The sequence below is a fragment of the Gossypium arboreum genome, chromosome 12 (assembly GCF_025698485.1).
Source record: "Gossypium arboreum isolate Shixiya-1 chromosome 12, ASM2569848v2, whole genome shotgun sequence".
Lineage (NCBI taxonomy): Eukaryota > Viridiplantae > Streptophyta > Magnoliopsida > Malvales > Malvaceae > Gossypium > Gossypium arboreum.
Window position 1 is genome coordinate 45803843 of NC_069081.1, and position 22330 is coordinate 45826172.

The window sequence follows — 22330 nt, forward strand, 5'->3', positions numbered from 1 at the left end:
ATGTTGATGCTGATTTTGCTGGAGACCTTGATAGAAGAAAATCTCTCACAGGTTATGTCTTTACAATCGGAGGTTGTGCAATCAGTTGGAAAGCCACTTTGCAAACTACAGTCGCTTTGTCTACCACTGAAGCTGAGTACATAGCGATTACTGAGGCTTGTAAAGAAGCTATTTGGTTGAAGGGGCTCTTTAGTGAACTCAATGAAGACCTTCAAATCAGTACAATATTTTGTGACAGTCAGAGTGCCATCTTTCTTACAAAAGATCAAATGTTTCATGAGAGAACAAAACACATTGATGTTCGGTATCATTTTGTTCATGATATTATTGCTCGTGGTGATATTGTTGTGAGCAAAATTAGTACTCATGAAAATCTTGCAGATATGATGACTAAGTCACTTCCTATAACCAAGTTTGAGCATTGCTTAGACTTGGTTGGTGTTCATTGTTGAAGTTAAACCCTTAAGGGGTTTTATGGAAGATGTGGAGAACTTGTTCGTTGAGAGTTCGCGGTGAAGAACTTGTTCATTGAGAATTCGTGTCAAGGTGATGATTGTTAGAATTAAGTGACCTGAATCCTTATTTAAATAAAATACAGTGGTAAAATAAAATAAAATAAGAATCCATATAGAATTACACTTCTTTTATTTTATTTTAGAATAAGGTTTTTTAAACCTTATTAAATTCTATCTATTTGATATTGATTAGAATAAGGTGTCTCAGTCTTACTAGAATATGGCTTTACAAGCCTATAAATGACATAGTCTATTCCTCTTGTAACAATTTTTGAATTCAACATAGTGAATTTTTTTCTCCTCTGCCCGTGGTTTTTTCCCGAAAGGGTTTCCATGTAAAATTTGTGTTCTTTATTTTATTTTATTTTCACATATATAAATAGCTTTATTATAGCTTATAATTTGTTGATTTGATTGTTGTTTTCCTTAATTGAATTACTATGGTGATCATATCTCGTTATAAATTTTCTTTTCATTTCATTTAAAAAAATTCCAGTGACCAAACTTGTACAAAAATTTCATTTCTTTAGTTTTAGTATTTTCTCACTTTAGTTTTAGCTCTGGGAAAAGAATTCTTTTTATAAGTATGTACAAAACAGAAGTGAGTTTAATACTTTCTCCATTTTGTACATTTGTAAATGAAGTTTTAAAATTTCAACTTAAAAATCGATAATTTTTAAAATGAAATTATTTATATTTTTGTAGTTTTTAGAATTTAGCCTGTTGAATTTTTTTTTTTAATTTTTAAAATGCAAGTTCACTTGTTGATTTGGTTAAAATACTTTTTTCAGATTTAGGTTCATTACTATTGATGCAAGATTTCAACAAGATGGAGAAGGTGGCAGAGGTTTGGAGCAGTTTACCTGTATAAGGTGGGAGAGGCATCAATGATTAAGGTGAGGAGGAGTAGTAGTGGAGAGCTACCATGGAGGTGAAAGAAGGGCCCCAAAGATGGTGTATGGTGGTTGGACAAAATGGAGAGTGGGAGAGAGGAAAAGTCTCATTGCCCTAATCCTAAGAAGTGTATACAAAGGGGTCCTTGGTAGAACCTAGGTTGTGATAAAAGTATTTATGTATAACAATTGTCCTCCTAATCGAAGGAAATGTTATAAAGTGACTTTGTTTGAGACAAAAAGCAGTAGTAAAGTCTCTGTGTTGTGGGAGGGGTCAATTTGATTTAGAAAAATTTGTTATGTTTCTTCTCACAAAAAAAAAATTGTGGTAATTTGTAGGCATTTGGAATTACACCAACATCCAGGCATTACAACTATTTGTAAGTATTTAGAATTATGCTACCCTTGAAGGTAAAGCATCCGTTCAGAATTAGGCTTGCCTTGGAGGTAGAGCAACTGTTCGAGGTTACGTTGATGTAATATAGAGAGCCACTGTTCAATAAGACTGTTCGGGATTGCACTAAGTATGCGAGGTGAAACTTTTCATTGAGACCTTTCAAGATTACACTAAGTATGTGAGGATTGATTAACATTAATAATTAATTGAAAAAGGGTAACGAAGATATGACATTTAAGAGGGTGTGACAGTTGGACATTTAGGAGCCGAACCCTTAAGCGTAATAAAGATATTACCTTTAGGAGTCATACCCTTAGGGAGTAATCCCTTAGAAGAGTGTGGGAGTTGTAAAGTTGAGTAATACATAATAAGCCGTCATTTAGGATTATGCTCATGGGCATCCATTTGGAATTACGTTTGAGAATGGTTCACCCTTAGAAGGCGGAGAGATGTAAGATTAAGCAATGAGTAATGAGCCACCTTTTAGGATTACGCTCGTAGGCAACCATTTAGAATTACGCTCGAGGATGGTTCACCTTTAGAGAGAAAAGATCTTTAAAATTGAGGAGTAAGCAATGAACGACCGTGGTATATATCAACAAAAAGTAATATACATCATTGAAGGTGGGATTTTATACCTTTCTTGGTAGAATTTGTGTCAATTTTCCCTACAACACTCACACTATGTTTGGATTAATACTGGTAAAGGAAAAGAAAATAAAGGAAAGTAATAGAAAAGAAAAGAAAGATAAGGAAAGGATTATATATTATTTTGTTTGGATTATTGAACTTAATAAAGGAAAGTAAAGTAAATTTAACCAATTTTGTTTGGTTAAACTGTGGAAAGAAAATGAAATAATTAAATATAATGATTTTTACAATTGTAACCTTTTTTTATATATAATAATGTAAAAATAAAGAGGGTAAAATTGATGTTTTATTATTTTGAAAATCTATTTACTTTCTTGTCCCTCAAATTTGAGGTAATTAAAAATTTGGCATTTTGAGGGAAAGTAAGGGATAGTTAACTCCCTTAGTGTGTGTTTGAGTGAGGAATTTGTAGGAAGGATTTTATTTGTATCAATGGTTTTAAAATTTTAAAAATAAATTTACTTTTTGGATAAATATATGGGAGAATTTCAAATTTTGTGAGTAATTTTTATAGGGGATTTTAATAGCTTAATTTTTTTAACACATAAAATCTAAATAGGTGGTTTTCAAAACTCCTCATAATTTTATTTGACTTGATACACATGATCCCATAATAAAATAAAAATTTCAACTTTTTTAACATATACTTTTGAAATTTTAAAAATAATGAGATTCTAATCTAAAAATATAATATAATGTTATGGTACAAATATTGAGATCTAATAATTTAAAAAATATATATCAAACAAATTTAAAATTAAATACTCTTAATACTCTAAAAATAGAAAATAAAAATAAGATTGTTTTCTCAAAAAATGTTACAATTTTTTAACAATAAAGAGATAGTAATTTAAAATATAAAATGTAATGATATGGTAAAAAATAAAGGTTAATAATTTTTTAACCTTAGAGTTTAAATATTTAACAACTTAAAGTAATAAAGAGTTAATAATTTTTGTTGAAAATAAATTGAAAAAATAAAGAGTTAATTGTAAAATACTTGAAGGATAAAAATAGTATTTTGAATGTTGTAAAGTTGTTTACATTTCCTTTCCTCTCATTTCCCTCTCTTTATAAAAATAGTACTTATCCAAACAAAGGAAAAGAATCCATATAATAATCTTGGCAAGCTATGCACGTGTCATGATACTTGATTGGATTACTTTGACTTCAAATCTAAAATTACTATTATGGGCTTTTGGGATGGCTTTCATTGGAATGAGCCACTTTGATTGGTTTTGGAGATCGAGTGTAGATCAATGTTCACTGCACCAATTGTTGACATAGACTTTAACAGGGAGGAAAAGATGGTGGATGAGAGTGTTTGTTCACCTAAGTTAGGCAGAGAGCTAATGAAAGGAGAAGGAGAAGGAGGATGGTCTTAAGGAGGACAATAAGAGCCAGTAGGGTTGATCATGGATAAGAGAGGGAAGATCCTTGGACCCTCGCCCACCCAAGCTTATATAGTGGGTCACCATAAATCCCATAGTGCCACGCAGTTGACAGTATGTTGGCCTACATAGTTGTGTAAGTTGGCCATGTATTAGTGCCATTACAGGTTAGTTGTCGCCATGGGGTGTACTATATGGTTCTGCCATGGACGTGGGTTGTTCTACTCTGATATTCTTGTCCTTGAGGTCATATGTGATGGTTATGCCAATGTGACCCCAATCGAGGGGTGTGTCATGAAGGGTGAGTTGTGAACAGTTTGTAGACAAAATCGTTAAAGGTTTACAAATGGTTGCTTGTTGAGGGTAGCATAAGCTGTCACATGCTTGGCTGTATTGTAGAGGTGTTCATGGGTTGGGCCGAGCTTAAGCATGATAGTAACATTCTTTATGCTTTCCCAAGCTTAGTTCGGTTCGGAATATGGGCCTAAAATTTTGCTCAAGCCCATTCATATTTGTAAATGACTAACCCAAATCTATTTTAAGTCGCTTTTTATTTTTTAAAATATTTAATTATATTATTTTTAATTTAATATTTAATAAATATATATTTTATTTATTAAAATTTTATATATAGTTATCTTAATATGTTTAATGTTTACATTATAGTAGTATTATATATTACTATAGATTTAAATTTTATGTGATATAATTTACATAAAACATTACAGACTTAGAAATGGGAAAGGTCGGAGTTGGGCCTTGAATGTTCAAGCCCGAGCCCAGTCTATATTTTAAAAGGACTTAAGTCCATTTTTCGAGCCTGATATTTTTTTGTCCAAACCCTCTCAAATTTCAAGTAAGCCTTCGGGCTTCAATGGGTAATTCAGCCAATGAATAAGTCTAGCTCTATTAGGGGTGTAACCATTACAATGCTATTTTTTTTTTTTTAAGTTTCATTGTTACTAAGTGAGGTTTTTTTAGTTTCATGATTACTAAGTAAGGATGTTAACAATTAAATTTAAATTTTAAAATTTAAAAATAAAAATAAAATTAATTCTTAAAATAAAAGTAGAAAAACTAAATTTCAAATTTATAACATTCCAAAAATATAAGTTAAATTGATTTAAATTTTTATTTGACTGGATCATGATAGATTCAAGCAGCAACAATATTAAAAGCATGCAAAATATGTAGTTATTTGAAATAAATAAAACCAACCATTTAGAAGCAGGTTCATAGAGATCCTCTTGGTATATACACAAATGATGCTTTTCAGTATTGTCTTACAAGTAAGGAATAAAGAGGTTATAATTAGAATTTTGTTTTTAGTACATTCATTAATTTGCTTTGGTTCATGAATATTGTTAAAAGGTAAATGAGTTGGGTTGTCAGCAATCAAATTCAGTTCTTTTAACTAAAAACATTTATCCTACCTAAACATTGAACCACTGGAAGGGATGGTGAAACAAGTCCTGATCATTTTCAACGAACCTGCCCATTTTTTTCTTTAATTTCATCATTCCTTTATTTTAATTCATTTGAAAGCAAAATGCTGCTTAACCTTCACGTTTGATTCGCTTCCACTTCATATATGTATATACACATCAATCATGTGTAGTTTGACTGAATGGATTGTGTGACAAACAATTAATTCTAAAGTTGCTCCCTCCTCCAATATATAAGCAATGCAGCAAATGATTGATATTCAGTGGGGAAAAAAAATGAGTCACACAAAGGTTCATTCACTGGGAAATATACCCTTTTCTTGGGAGGAGAAGCCAGGTGTTTCCAAGTCGTCCAAGCTCACCCGTTATGATCATCGGCACTGCCCTATTGACTCCTCCAAGAATTTGGTTCATGACAAGAAAGTTCCTCCGCCGCCTCCCTTCTCGAAACAGCCGCTACCGAAGAGGAGTGCATCGGTGAAGGGCTGGAGGTGGTGGCCGCAAGACCCTTTTCTTGCGGCTTATAAAGAGTGCACCAAAAGTGGGGGAAATGCTAAGTTGACGAGTGATGCTAGCAGAAATGGTGGCTCCAAATTATTAAGGAAGAAGAAGATTAGTTTTTCGTGCAAGGATTCGGCTGATGTTACAGATGATAATTTTGTGAGATGTTCCAATCTCCCTTCTCTTCCCAAAACGAGAATTCGTCCTCCACCGGAATTTGTTTATCCACTACAACATTTTTTCTGAAATAATACATAGAGCTATGAAGATGTAGAGGCATTGTATTGATGAATAAATTCATAACATGTATCAGTAGTTAATCAGTTGTTGATATAGTAATAAAAAGCTGCTGATTTCGTCGAAAGGAGCTTTTGGTTGATATATCATCAAGCATGTAGTAAACTAATCTTGTTTGGCTCACATGCAGATGGTGGTAAGAGCTAGGGGCATGCCCCGAATAAATTAATTTTTTTTATTTAATATCTATCTATCTATACTATATTTAAGCTCTGAATTGAGTTAGTCTAATAAGTTAATTAAGTACTAATTCAGTTGAAAAATTAATAAAATGTTCTTCTATATACAAAGTAAATTATATTATTATGAAAATGATTTGTCTTTTTATATAAAAACAATAAAAATATTAAAAATTTACACATTAAAATTTGAATAATGACACAATAAAATTTATTTTCTTTGGTGAAAAAACTAATTAAACTAACTACTTAAAACCTAATGTTCAACTACCCTATCGTTCCCATATCTTCTTAAAATATCCACAGTCTGTATAGAATCTCTTCTAGATGACTCCAAACTATACACTATACTATACTGTTTTGCCCAACTTATTGAGATCTTAATAGTGTCCATAAAATTCCAGGATAAGCCTTGAAACACAAAGAGATTCCTATTTTTCCATATGCGCCATGCTAACAAGCCAAATAATGTGGACCAAGGGACCAGATTCCTTTCCATCCACCCAAAATTTCCCAAGTTTATCCTAGCCCATTCCAAGAGATTGAAAAAAAACTGTGCCTATCGATTCTTTGGCACAAAGTACTTCCAAACATCTTTAATAGCCGGACAATCTCTAAGGCATGTAAAATACCTTCTATCTCATGATGACACACTGGACATGACGTATTCTGTCCAATACCTCTTCGAACACGTTCCTAGTTGGTAAGCAGTCTTTGTTTGCAGGCTACCCATAAGAAAAACTAAATGCGGTGTGGTCTTTGATATTTCCAAACGGCCCTCCATCTAGTATCTTTTTTGTTCCATGAGACTGATTTTAACATATGGTATGCACTTTTAACCGAAAAACCTCCAGTTGCAGTACGTGTGCAAAATTTTTTATCAAGGTCGGCTAGAGGTTGCAGTGGCGGAATGCTCGTAATCTTTTTGACAACTTCTAGTAAACATTCCTTAAAGGCCTTAAGATCCCAAGCTCTATCCTCTGTTACCATATCTTTAAGGAAACAACTTCTGATTTTCCTATCCGTGGGAGATACATGTTTTTAACGGTATTATTTTTAGGGCCAAGTAATCCTCCCAACAACAAACCGATATAGCTGAGCAATTCTGTTTCTTAATGTCTTTGAGAATCCTTTCTTTTATCCCGTATTTTGAGCGTAAAATCCTAACTCATAGGCCATTTTCTTTGGTGACGAAATTATACCCTAATTTTAATAAGAATAAGATATTTTGGTCCTTTAGGTACCAAAGGGCCTAAGCCACCACACGAGCGTAGTTGAAATACAGAGCCTTAATCAACTAATGTAATTTTCTACTTGCCTGTATTGGACCCCCAATTGAATTACCTTGCTAGACGTTCGATTTCTTTACATACCCCTTTTGGTATTCGCATGGATTGCATGAAGTAATTCGGGAAGGATAGGAGGACTAACCGTGCCAATGTGAATCTTCTTGCCAAAGAGAGTTGTTTAGCATCCCAATTACATAATTTAGTTATGACCTTCTTAATTACGAATCTTAAGGTAGCATTGGTGACTCGTTTATGGAAAAGTGGCACTCCTAAATATGATCCCAATTCTTGGACTTTTTGGAAACAAAATAGCCTATTCAAATGTTGATAAGATTATCATCTACTTCTTGAGAGAAGAACACGTTAGTTTTTCGTCCATTAACCCAGTGCCCTGAGAAACTGCAAAATTGGTCTAGAATTTTTTTTTAGCAGCAAGCTGTGCTTGATATCTACTTTAGCAAAAATCACCAAATCATCTGCAAAAAATAAGTGGGATAGAGTTGGTCCTGTTGTAACGCGTAGTTTTGTGCAAGTGTACACAGTCGTTATCAAGTAATAGGTAAGTGTCAAGTTCTCATCTCCACAGGGATTGTATTTGTGTTAAATCACTTGATTGTAAAATTACCTTTAACAATTTGGTAAATAAAAACACAATATGGTTGAGAAGTGATGATTAAAATATATTAAACTAAATGCAATGATCCCTAACGCAAATTATCCTAAGTATGCAACCTATATGACTGAAATAGATTTTAGCAAAATTTAACACAATTTGCAACAATTATAACGTAAATAAACTAGGACAATTACTTTAATTAAACTCAATTTATTATCAACATGCTTAATAACATTCGGAAAAACATTCCATGGCAACTCGATCTTTCATGAGTTTGGAAACCACATAGGTCATTTTGGAATCTTTTACTTAGTAAATACACATTTTACTGATCCTTATTTACTAAGGGTTTCTTAGTATTTGTGTGAGGTAATAGGGACGTGTTAGGTTTGAAACAGTTTAATCACACAAATCTAAAAACTATGCAGATAACAAAGCTTGATTAGAGTTGTTATGCAACCTACAGTTTAATCAGGTTAGGATCTAAATTGACCATGCACATTTCAATTATGTGACACTAGCCATCGTCTGGTTAGGATCGCTCAGCTAATTCAGGTGCATTTCAATCACGTATGAACGAAATACAGACTTGATTTTAATTGAAAACATGATCGATTGAGGCACAAACATTGTAAGCATGGATCAAATAAATATTATTTAATCAATAATCCTAGCTTAAATAAAATTAAGCTAACATTGTTGTAAACAAGAACAAAGAACACATAGCAAACATTTTTAGATTAAATTAAAGAAAAGAAAGATTAAACCCAAATTAGAGTGGCTGTCACCTAAGACTCTGACCGACGAGGCTCCTTCACTCTTTCATTTTGCTCCTTTGTTGATGGCTCTCTAAAGTGGCCAACTAAGGGCTCTTTAAGAGGCTTAATTGCTAAAATATCTATAAAGAGATGTTGCTAGGCATAGGGAATGGAAAATTCTAAAGAGAATTGAGAGAGAAGAGAGAATGATAAGGGATGATTGATGAGGGATCAAATGATGTCTTATTTATAAGTGAAGAGATAAGGGTAATTTGCAAAAAATAATGAGGTTTAGTCTTTTCAAGCTTTTCCAATGAGTGGCCAGCTATGCTTAGTGGATTTTGAGTTGAATTTTGCTTGATTTTTAAGCAATTTAAATTCCATAATTGATACGATCGCGTCCCGGAGTGCATCAAATTCGAACAAGGATCCAACGGTGCTGCCCCAAGGACCAATCACGCGAGCAACTACATTGTCAATTACTTCTAGTAGACGATCGGGCATTCTTCATACGATTCGACTCACCCTGAGGCGGTTCATATCAATAACAACTCAAGACTGAGATTCAGTCAAATGTAAATCTTCGGCCAAATCTCTAATTTCTTCAAGATTGCAAGAACCTTGTGTAATTAAACCAAAATGTGGTTTATGTGGATAGCCATGTCTAACCGAAATTGGGTTGATTTGGTCTTCAATTTGGACGGTTTTTGTAATCCAACAAAGCTATCAGACTTGTCCAAAATAAATCAATAAATTAAAAGACCAAAGAATAAAATAAATAAATTATTAATAAAATATTTTAAAATGAATTATTAAATATAATTTTATATTTTATTATTTAATATAATCATGAATGGCCCATTTTATGTCTTACAAATATAATATGTTCAAATAAATATATATTAAGTCATTTATGCATGAAAACTATATAATTTTAATAATTTCTATGTCCTAATTTCATATTTTCACATATTTCATTAATTTATTAAACAATTACTTAGTTTTTACAATGAATTTAAGTAAAAGGTGATAAATTGCATAGGAAAAATCCTATATATATATTTTAGTTTACACTTGTCCATGTAAGCTTTATAAGGCTCCATTCACCGGAGGACTCAGTCACTTTAATGCTATGCCTTAACCATTCTATACATAAAACAAATAAATAGGGTGACAGGGGAAACCCTTGACATACTTCTCTTGCGGGTTTGAACTTTGTTGTGGGAACTCCATTCCATAATACCTGCACAGTCGACGTTGAGATGGTAGACATAATCACTCTCCGTAAAAAATCCGGTATGCCTACTACTTGGATAAAGCTCTTGATGAAGTCCCAGCGAACCCTATCACAAGTTTTTTCTAAGTTTATTTTAACAGCCATCCACTTCTTACTTTTCCATCCCATAGAATGGATTACTTCTTGAACAATGATAATATTATCGGAGATATTTCATCCTGCGATGAGCCCAACCTACTCTTGCACAATAATCTTGGGAAAAACTACTTTGAATCTATTTGCAATAACTTTCATAACTAATTTATAAAGGACAGAGCAAAGACTAACAGGCCGAAATTGTGAAATTTCTTCGGGCTAAGGAATCTTTGGAATAAGAACAATGAGTGTGTTATTTAAATCTTGATAAATGGGTCATCTTTTAAAGACCTCTTTAACCCAATCACATATTGTGCCTCCAATGTTATCCCACTAATTTTGAAAAAAGATAGCATGATATCCATCACTTCCAAGAGATTTTAGCGAGGCCATGTCGAAAAGTGCCATTTTAATTTTGTTTTTCGAGACTTCTTTTCCTAGAAAATTAATATCTATTTTCTCCAATTGAGGAAAGCGAATAGGAGGTAGACTCCTCACCAGACTTGGATTTTTCCCATACAAAACCACTTTTGATTGAATTTCATCTGGGTCATATAGCTATTCACCATGTTGGTTACGTAGGGCATTGATGCGATTCACTTTCCTTATATGCATTGTATGCCTATGAAAAAACTTTATATTTCTATCTCCTAGTTTGAGCCAATCACACCTTGATTTTTGTTTCCATAATAATTCTTCATGATTTAGTACTTCTTCGAGCTCCTCTTTTACTTCCATTTCTTTCCTAGATATTGTTCCTGAATTTGACTGTTCTATTGCCTTTTGTATCTGAGTTAAAGAATGTATTAACTTTCATTTGCGAGTCCCAACATGTCCATATACACTCTTATTCCACTCTTTAAGGCTCGCAGTGGCATTCCCTTAAGTAGTGGCCCTATTCCCATTATATTGCCACAAGTCCTTTACAGCTCTTGAAAAATTCTAATGGTGTTTCCACCCAACCAGTAAGCGAAAAGGGATGTCCTTTTGGTAAGTTAAACTCCAAGCATACGTTAATGAGCAAGGGTCGATGGTTTGATTTTATCCTTATTAAATGTGTCATGAGGCACTTTGGGAAAGTTTGTAGCCAAGCAGTATTCCTGAGTGCTCTATCAAGTCGTTCAAAGATCCTCTTTCTCATATAAATGATGGCCCTCTAAATCCCAAGTCGTGGAGATCATTTGTCTCAAAAAAATCACCAAAGAACGAGCATCGTTTTCCAATAGAATTGCCTTTTTTATCGCTTTCTAAAAGAACAACATTAAAGTCTCTTATTGCCATCCAAGGAATAAAATTGGTAGGGGACCGTCGACTCGCGAACCCTCCTGCTCTTCTACCCCAGGCTTCATTAGAACATGAGTTGTTTGCGATTTTTTTAGGAGAATGTTGTTTTGGTCAGATGCGATCCCCTTATTTCCCTAATCCTAATCAAAAAAGTAACCGGGCTTTCCTCGCCTAATTCAATTTGCAGCAGCCTAATTTCCATTAACCCATCTTTGCAAACTTCATTGGGCCTCTCCCTTCCAGTGGGTCGGTGATGTCCTAGACCCAAAAAGATTGACTTTTCATTGTGGACCCACTGCTGCTGAAGGCGTATAGTTGATGCGTTGACCCCCTCTCCCACTCTTAACTCCAACGGGCCTGACCTTTGTGGCCAATAATTATTCCAAGTCCACTTCTATCCATAGGCCCTTGGATTCCCCTTCCCCCATCAACTGAATGATCCTCACCCTCTTTTTGTTGATCTAGGCCCAAAGGAGATGAGCCTCTTACTATTGCTGGAGACTGATCTGTTGGGCCACCTCTCCTTTGGCCCGTATCAATATTTAACCCAATCCCCTTCCTCCTCTGCTAGGGTTTTTAATGCTTGGAACTTGGAGGCGTGCAATTGACCTGAGGTTTCTCTGCCATTTCCTTTCGCCATTCTAGGAGGTTGCTTATGTTTCCTCTCCACTAGCATCCACAAGCCATAGTTACTTGCATCTATCATCGACTTAATCGGGTTCAAGGCTAAGTTCGTCCTCTATTCTTCCATGCCATTCACACATTTCCCTTCCAAATCCTTTAGTCTCTTTACGTCGTTAGGGCAGAGCTCTTTCAAGTGGTCATAGTGCCCACACGTGAAATAGACAGTAGGTAGATACTTATATTCTACTCGTTGCAAAACCCCATTGACCAACACTTGAGACATCAATGCCTTCTCCAAGTTCACGTACACCGCCATCCTTGCAAACCTCCCTCGAACCTCATTATTCATGTTAAAATCGAGTTTAGTAACTTTTCCTATTGTCCCCTTATTTTCCACAAAACCTTTCTTTTGTACATATGCCCAGGTAGACCCAAGAGCTGAATCCAAGCCATGACCATGTTTTGGATAAGGCTATGCTATGCTAAAATCCACTGTCTAGGGTTGAACCATTAGGTATTGCCCATACACAATCCATGGCCCTTGGCACAACACTTTCTCAAAATCTTTTAGATTCTGAAATTTCGCCAGAAAGTAACTGTTTCTACATCCATTAAGCTAAATGGTTGAAAAGGCTTCCAAAGGGTGCAAACCTTCTTATGAAGCACCAAATATCTGATTCTTCATCTTAGGAGCTTAATTACCACCGTTTGAGCCATATATTTGATGAGAATTTGGTTCACTTGTTCGGATAACTTAATTGATGGGACCCCATTAACCAATAAGCGCAAAATATCAGCTTCTGAAATCTCAAAGTCCCTACCATTATCAAGAGATCTCGATATTTTCTAATCATTCCCCATCCTTAAGGCCAGTTCCTACCAAACAACCCTTCCATGATCTAGGTTTTCCTGTTATCGGGGCTGGTTGCATAACCATATCTGATTCTCCTTCCACTTCTCGGATGAGGACTTTCTTAGTTGACCGATTGGTACAATCACCTTTGTCACTACTCTCATGCTCCGATTGCATGAGAAAGTCTTTTTTTTTTTGTAAAATTTTATAAAATTTAAATTTTTAATCTCACCATTTCAACTAAAATTTTATTTAATTATCATATAAACTTTTAATAAATATATTTATTACATAAATTTTTAGGCGTACCTAGTGTATATTTATATATTTATATGTCAAATCAATCAAATTAGTCCTAACAATTCTAAAAATCTTATTATATTTTATATATTTAAATTAAATTAAATTACCCACAAAAATAAATTTTATAGTTTTATCTACGCTTTAATAGATTTGTTATGGAATTTAAGTTACAAACATGTAATATTAAACTAAGGTCATTTTAGATTTTTCTTAATAAGCTTCACTTAAAATTTCAATAACTTTTCCATTTTGAAGCTTCTTACTAAAAAAAATAAAACATTTTCTATGAAGGCTGAGATGCGAAAATTTTGGTTGTATTATTTGTTTATTTTTCGACTCTAATTTTGCTTTATTAATTGATTTTTAAGGCTCCGTTTGTTTCATTGAAAATAGTTGCTGGAAAATGTTATCTATATTTTTCTGTATTTGTTTCATGTTAAAACAACTTGACCAGCAGAAAATGATTACAAGTCAACGAAAAATAAGTTTCTTTTTCTGTAAAATAACTTGTCCTTTAAAAAACAGTCATTTTCTAGAAATCAGCTCATTTATATGTGATTTTATTTTTGGGTAAACTGCAAAAATGGTCACTTTTGTTTGCCTCAGATTACATTTTAGTTACTTATGTTTGAAATGTTATGTTTTAGTTACTTAGGTTATCGTTTTGCTATGAAATGGTCACTCTACTGTTAAATTCCGTTACCTCTCTAACGACAGTCCTACGTGGTAGTCCAAATGGGTTTTAAATGCCAACTTGAATGTCCAGTTGTTGGGATGAAAATAGTTTTTTAATTAAATACATTTAATTTGGACTGCCACGTAGGATCGCCGTTAGGGAAGTAATGGAACTTAACAGTAGAGTGACCACTTCATAACAAAATAATAACGTAAGTGACTAAAATGTAACATTTCAAACATAAGTGACTAAAATGTAATTTGAGGCAAACATAAGTGACTATTTTTGTTGTTTACCCTTTATTTTATATAAAAATTAACTTAAGTCAAGCTTAATATTATTTTATTAATAATAATTTTTTATTTTAAAAATATTTAAAATTATTAAAATATTAACATAATGTATTTTAATTTTAATACGATTAAACATTCATATTTAATTAACTATATCTAATCATCTAATAAATGATTAATATAGTCTATTATTTTAATAAATTATTTAATATTTCAATTTTATTTTAGTAATAAATATTTATTACAATTTTAAACATATTAATAATAAATATTTTGTAGTATAAAGGTTAAAATATACCATAAGTTTATGTACTCTTTACAAATTTGAAATTTAGTCCTGTCTTTTTTTTTCAGATTTGAAAATCAAGTCCAACTATTAACATTGTTAATTTTTTTTCAATTTTTTTGATGTCACATTTTAAATAAAAAAATACTCGGTATTCATGTAACTAAAAAATGACGTTATAATGAACATGAATTTAACAAATTATTTTTAATAATGCTAACAGTTGAGCTTGAATTTTGATATATAAAAAGTAGGACTAACCCAAAAATAAAAGTACATGGAATAAATTTCAAATTTATGAAGAGTACAAGAACTTATGACATATTTTAACCTAGTACAAAAATATGAATATGTTAATTATATAGATTGTAACAGCCCGATTTTGGGCCTAGTCGGAACAGTGATTCCGAAACCACTATTTCAGGGCCGAAAAAATTATTTTTAGTATTATTTTATGTGTTATAGTGTGATTATATGAGTGCATGAAAATTTTGGTGAATTAATTTTAGCATTTGTGAGCTTAATTTTGAAAAAGGACTAAATCGCATAAAGGGAAAAAGTTGTGATTTGCTAGCTAAATATGTTAAATTGCTAGAGAATCATAATTGGGGGTGTTTAAAGTGCAAATAGACCCCTTTCACAAGCTTGGCCGGCCATAGAGACAAACAGGAGTTGAAAAGTCAAAGTTAGGTGATTTTTTTGGTAATAAATAAAACAAAAAGAAAAAGTTGTCATCCTTTCATCCTTTTTTCTTCTTCCATCGAAAATGGCAGCAAGGAGGGGGCTTGGAAAGCTCAAAATATCAGCCACTTATATTCTTTGCAAGTAAGTGATTTAGATGCCTATTTTTGATAATTTTTGTACTTTTGGAACCCTTGTAGCATGAACTAGCTAATGAGGGGACTATTTTGTAAAATGGTTGATAGTCTAGGGATTTGCCATGAAAGGATTTATGTTGTTTGCTGAATTTTTATGGAAGAAAATGAGTCTTGGGTGTCTTATAAACAACTTTTGTGAAAGGTGTTAGTATGAAAACACCTAAAAAGACTATATTGCATAAGTTGTAAAATAGATGTTAAGTATGTGAAATAGTGGAAAATTGGAGTTGCTATGAGAGTAAAAAGGGTTCGGATAAGTTTAAGATGTGAAGAAATTAGATAAAAATTAATTTTCGGACTTAGAGGTAAAATGGTCATTTTGCAAAACTCTAAGGGCAAAATGGTTATTTTACCCAAATATAGGTTATTGAATACCTAGATCGATAAAGTGATTAAATTTGTGAACTTTTGTTATTTTAGATCAAGAAAATCGAGATTTGGGCTTAAATCGAGAAAGTGCGTGGTTAAAGACAAAAAGAGAATAATTAGCCGAAATTGCATTTGAAGTAAGTCCGTGTGATTAAATGAGCATGATATTTATGCCATTGTTATTATACTTGAAAATCTATCTTGCCATGATTGTATTAAAGTTTAGTTTGATGATATTGTATATGAGAAAGTAATGTCAAATGTAAATAACATTTATGTGTTGATTGAATGCTTGGAGATTTGATGGAAATGAAACGAGTAAGTTGTATGTAAATAATACAACTACATTGTTATTATATGTGTTTAAATTGATATAGCATGAATTGCTTGGTTGTGGAAATGATTATGTTTGATGAATATTGAGATAGTAGAATTCCCGTTTGAACCTTAAGAAACAATTCAGATATTCATGCCATGACATTCGGGTTATTTGTGAGCCAGTGTAAGACCATGTCTGGGATATGGCACTGGCATTGAGACGAGAGCTAGTGTAAGACATGTCTGGGACATGGCGTCGGCCTCGATTTCGATAGTCAGTGTAAGACCATGTCTGGAACATGACATCGACTTGATGGATGAGCCTGTGTAAAACCATGTCTGGGACATGGCATCGGCATTATACCCTATGTTTGAGGCTTAGTGAATATCCGATAGCTTTCTGAATGGTTCAGCGGTGAGAGTTATGGTTTAAGCTAAATGAGAAAGGTTATGACCATATTGTGAGTGGTACAGGTACTTACATGAAATTGATGAGATGTGAATTCAATTCATGTTATATGATTAGTATGAAATGAAAATGAGCATGTTAAGTAACACAGGTATGTATGCCAAGCTTATGAGAAATGATTTCAGTTTATGATGCACCTTTAGTGAAGATGTAAATAGGTAATTTAGGCTTATAAGAATGATTTTGTGATGACCTTGTGATTATAGGTCTATACTTATGATGTATGAATATGTAACCTTACCAATATGGTGAGAGTGAATTAATTTGGTGTGATAAACTTAGTATCGTTAATTTATACTAAAACAGTTTTGGATAGCAGCCATAGTCCGAATTTGAATGTAACGCCCCAATTTTTGGGAATTCTGTGAATGTTGGCATAGGTTTAATTATGTTAGTGGGCCTCTAGAAGGCCCAAGCTTAAGATAGAATCCGACAATTTTAGTTAATTTTTGTTCCATAAGAAAAAGGGGTGAAATTATGAAATAGAACCTATGTGAAAATGTTTGAAAATGCTATAGGCTAAATTGAAGTGGCCAAATAAATAGGAGTGCAAAATAGGAGGATTTGCATGACAAACCTCCCATTTTACATGAAGTGGCCAGCCATCATGTTGTTGTAGACAATATGTGCACTTGATATCCATAATTTATGGTACAAATTGATAAAAATTGATAATGGGTTAGGTAAATATTCCATGATAATGAGTTAGGTAAATGTTCCATGATAATGGGTTAGGTAAATGTTCCATGATGGGCATTTCATGTCTTTTGTATTAAAGAATTAAATGGATAAAATATGAAATTTTATTAAAAGAAAAAGGGGTGAAAAGAACAAATTTTTGTCCATCTTTGTTCATCATAGCCGAAAGTTAGAGAAGAGAAAGGAGAGGAGAAAGCTCTTGAATGTTTGGTCACTTGGGGAAGAAAATTGAAGGTAAGTTCATGGTAGTTTGCTTCTATCTTGATGTTCATGAGTTTTTCTTGATTCTACCTTAACTCTTGAAGCATACTTTGGTTTTTGGTTGTGTTGTGAGCATTTGGTCATGAATTAAAATGAAGGAAATGGTTGTTGTTTCATGTTCTTTTGATGAAAAATGGAAGATAGGTGAAGTTGAGCCAAACAAATGAACATGCATGTGCCTTAGATGCTAAGGGGAAAAATCGGCTAACATGTTGTGCTTTAAAATGATGAAATGGAGATTATACTTAAGTAAAATCATAGATATGTGATAATTGATTGGTGATATACATGTTTAAATAACAAACATGAAAGTTAGGTGTGAAAGAGTGATTTGGTAATAAATCTGCTTGGGACAACAGCAGTAACATGACTTTGGAAAATCACCATAAATTGTGGGAGATGAGTTAAAAGCTGCATAAATTATGTAATTAAATCTTAATGAGTCTAGTTTCAAATGGAATAAACGAGAACATATTTTGAATTCTGTACAATGAGAAATTTGATTCGAAATGAAGAGTGGTCAGATTAGTCAAACAGTGAAACATGGGAAACTTTAAGAAAAATCTGGTATTAATTGGCTAAACCAAAAATTCTGGAAATTTTATGGATAGAAGATATATGAGTCTATTTTCAGGGAAAATTAACGGCACTTGATTTGGAGTTTCGTAGCTCCAGTTATAAATGATTTAGTGACTGTTGCTCAGGAAGACAGCTTGCAGTGAAATTTTGATTATGTGGTAAACATTGACAAAAAAATTGTTAATGAGTTGCTTATTGATTTCTTATAAGCTTACTATGATCTGTAGGTGTGGTTGGCCGAATATTGTAAGGGGTTAATACGTAGTTCGTATTTGAATAGTTAGATTAACGTGTTAGTAATCCAATTGTAGGCAGTTTGTGTGTGGATCTCGTCAGCATATCGTCGCAAATAGGTGTGTAACTATCACCCTCTTATAGACTAGATCGGCACAAGCCGAAAAACCGAAATGCTGAAAAGCCGGTATTTTGAGATCTTGCGAGTGTGTGAATGCTCATGAGATTAATAGTTTGATGTATATGGTAAATTAAAGTGATAAGACTGCAGAGTGCGCGATTCTATGCATTTCGATATTTTTGGGCTTAATGGGCCAAAAACGGGATAATGGGCCAACCGGCCCAAATTTTTAAGAAAATGCAGTAAGTGTTTCTGATCGTACGTAAATGGCTATGTTATGTATGAAAACCTTAAGAATAGTTAAATTACATGATTACCCCTATGTATGCAAAATTACCATTATACCCCTAGGGTTACTTTTGACTGAAAAGCATGACGATCTGATTCTGTATGATGTATGCCATGATTATATATCTGTTGCATGGGGACTTGGGTTATACTATGGAGAAAGCATCCTGGTGGCTATGCCACAATTATCTGATCTGGTGGCTCTGCCACATATATTTGTCCTGGTGGCTATGCCACAATTATCTGATTTGGTGGCTCTGCCACATATATCTGTTCTGGTGGCTTTGCCACAATATCTGTATCTGGTGACTTCATCACAATATCTGGCAGCCTCACTGCGATTTCTGAGGTGTGTAGTGGTTGGGTGGGTCGAGTAGTCTCCCCACATGGTGTAAGGCTGGTACGGGGGTGTTATGGATGAATCTCGGTTGGGTTTCTGCATAAACATGTAATATATGTTCTGTTCTGTTATGGGCCTATGGGCTTTATTCTAAATTTTTGTTCTGGGCTAAGGCAAACTTATTCTGTTTCTGTGGGTTGAGCTGATTTAGACTATGGTTGGGTTATTTTACACACTGAGTTTTCCCAAACTCACCCCTTATTTTTCATCCACGTAGGTAAACCCCAACCATAATGGGCTTGGAGCTGTGAGGGAATTCGGAGTGGCCACACGTTCTACAAATTCCTGTTTTCTTCTGGTAAATTGGACATCTTTTCTTTTATTTTTATGATTTGGGTTTTAAGTTGTAATTAGGCCGCTTAATTATTTTTGATGGTTTTAATATGTATTACTAAGATAGGTATTACTTATTTTAACTGTTGAAATTGGATAGCTTTAGGACGCGTTTTCAAAAACAACAATTGATTTCAAAATAACACGACAACGAGAAAAGCTTCCGCAATAAAAGTATTTTCCAAAATTAATCATTTTTCCTAAAAATGACTTAATCAAATCGGTTTCCTAGAAATATCTATGACGTTAAGGTGTGGCAATGGTGGTATGCATGTCTAGGATTGGATCCGAAGGGAGCTTGGTACTTAAGCAATTCGATGGACTTACCACCTCTTTTTCGGTTTCCTACCTGGTGCACAGCTTCCATTCACTTTAACCTATAATGAAATTATCTTTTAAAACACTAAGTAAGTTTTTCTGGATCAACAATATAAAATGTTTTGAACGCTTCGATGTGGCATGTCGGATCCGGTCAAAACGTCTGGGCCGGGTTTGGGGTGTTACATTGAAAATCCACCAAAAATTGTGAAAATTGAGCTACAAGTTGAATAAATTAAATTAAAGCCTAATGAGTCTAATTTCACATAGAAGAAACGGTGTAAGCAAAAGAGTTTCATATTATGAAATATTTAAATTGTTGTGAGATAGAGTCAGAATGACTTCGAAATCCCCTTTTATGATTTGAGAAAATCATTTAAAATTGTAAAAAAATATTTATGAGTTATAATTTATATACATAGAATTCTTAATGAGTCTATTTTCAATATAAACAAACTAGAACATCATCTGAGTCCTGTATTATGAGATAATTAATTTTTAGTGAAGAGGGGTCAGAACTATCAAACAGCAAAAAAGGGTAAATTTAAGGAATAAAATGTACTATTTGGATGAACCAAAAATTCTGAAAATTTTATGGTAAGAAGATATGTGAGTCTAGTTTCAGGTGAAATTAGCGAAACTTAATTTGGAGTTCCTTATCTCTAGATATAAATAATTTAGTGACTCTGACTCGAGAAAACAGCTTGACTGGAACATGAGTAAAAATGCAAATAGGGTTGTATTACCATGAGAAGCAAGTTGTAAATTGCTTATTATTTTCATACGGTCTTACTAAGCTATAAAGCTTACTCTTTTCCTTTCCTTTCCTTTAGTGTTTTCAGGTTAGCTCGGAGTTGGAGATCGTCGGAGGCAGCATCACACTATCAAGTCACTACCTTTGGAATAATGAAGTATATATTAGAATTTTCAAGTAAGTGGCATGTATAGAGATCTAGTTGATTGACATATATTATTTTGCTTTGGCCAAATGTGTTGGCTTAAATTGAGTTATATGTATATGGCCATGAGATGTGGCTCATATTGATCTTGTAAGCCTAGCTATTTATGTTATGTCTAATGTTTATAATGTGATTATGTTTGTTTGCCATGCGTGGTTAGTAAGATGACATGTGTGTTGGATGTATGCTCTATGACCAATTGAGGTGGTCATAGCCATGTAGTAATTGCACGTTAAATACATAACGTGATAATGATTGAACATGAGTGCTTGATGGATAAGTTGGTAACCATAGTATAATGGTAAAAGTGGTCATCAAAATGACCAGTCTTATGAATGTGAAATTAGGAATCTAGACTTGGTATTGCATGAGTAGATGCATTACTTGTAAGAGGACATATTAATGTTAAGGATATATCTTAATAAAGAGTGTTTAATCACTAAAATGATGCTATGATTTGCGATTTTGATGTGCATAAGGTTGTAAGAGATTATGGGTAACATGAAAGCTTGGAAAATAGCCTAAGTGTTGGTCACACGGGCTGAGACACGACCGTGTGTCTCAACTGTGTGAGGGACACAGCCTGGAGACACGGGCGTGTGGCCTGGCCGTGTGGTTCGATGTACTTGCTGACGTCATAAATAAAGAGTTACACGGTTTGAGGACACGGGCATGCCAAAGGCACACGGGCGTGTGACCTTGTTTCATGGGAAAATTTCCTAAATTTTCCTGAAACTTTTCAAAGTTCTTGGTTTAGTCTCGAATCAATTCTGATGAATGTTTTGGGCTTCGTAGACCCAAATAAGGGACGACATGCATGTGTTTGAAAGGTTTTGAATTAAAAGAGACTTTATGGCCCAGTTTTTGCATGAATGTGTATGTTTAAGTCCAGTAATGTCTTGTACCCTGTTCCGGCATTGGACATGGGTAAGGGTGTTACATAGATATGAGTATTTTCTAAAATAATGTTTAGCTTCATTTATCCCTTACAATTCGAATATGTCAATATGTACTCTTATATATGTAATTTAAATGAAGTATTATTTATTATTAAGTTTGTATATGACATTGATTATTATAAAATATATTTTCATTATAAAATAAAATTTGGTTGTTAAAAAAATTGCACTATAATACTTTATAATAAATATATCTATGTCGTGCTTGTTTTACAAAGAATAATGTAAAATATAAATTTATAGATATAAAATAAACTCAATTAAACAATAAAAAGATAAGAAAACTTATGAAACATTTTCAAGAAATTTGCTTAGCAACAAAAAGTATTTTACATGATTCATTCAAATATAAAAAAAAAGTATTAGGTTTTCCAAAAAAGTAAGTCATTTTCCAAAAATCATTTTCTTAAAATCATTTCCAATGAAACAAACAGAGTTTAGTTTTCTTTTACAGTATAATAATTTCATTACAAATTTTTTAAGATTTTACAAATTTAAAACAAACTAAATAGACAACAATTG

The 22330-nt window shown here is 33.2% G+C and overlaps 1 long non-coding RNA gene across 1 annotated transcript; it reads left to right on the forward strand.

The window, feature by feature from the left end:
* The first annotated feature begins 15345 nt into the window (after positions 1-15345).
* On the forward strand, positions 15346-20998 carry LOC128285168 (uncharacterized). The gene is made up of 3 exons (XR_008275599.1): positions 15346-15448; positions 19457-19537; positions 20724-20998. It is a non-coding gene; the product is annotated as an uncharacterized LOC128285168 (long non-coding RNA).
* The last annotated feature ends 1332 nt before the right edge of the window (positions 20999-22330 follow it).